Consider the following 207-nt stretch of genomic DNA (forward strand, 5'->3'; position numbering starts at 1 on the left):
TCATATAGCTATACAATTAAAAACTACACAAGTAGCTGGGTGGTTGTGGAAAAAAATCAAAACAGTGTTGTGCTCATTTAATAAAAGAAAACCCTGATGAAAAATTATGTGCCAAGAAGCGTAGACTATAAAGATTTTTATTGCATTTTTAGGTAACCTGGAAGTTCTTATCCTGAAGGGGAAAAGTTGATTTTCAAAACTACCTGA

The sequence above is a fragment of the Plecotus auritus genome (genome assembly GCF_963455305.1).
Source record: "Plecotus auritus genome assembly, chromosome: 5".
NCBI lineage: Eukaryota > Metazoa > Chordata > Mammalia > Chiroptera > Vespertilionidae > Plecotus > Plecotus auritus.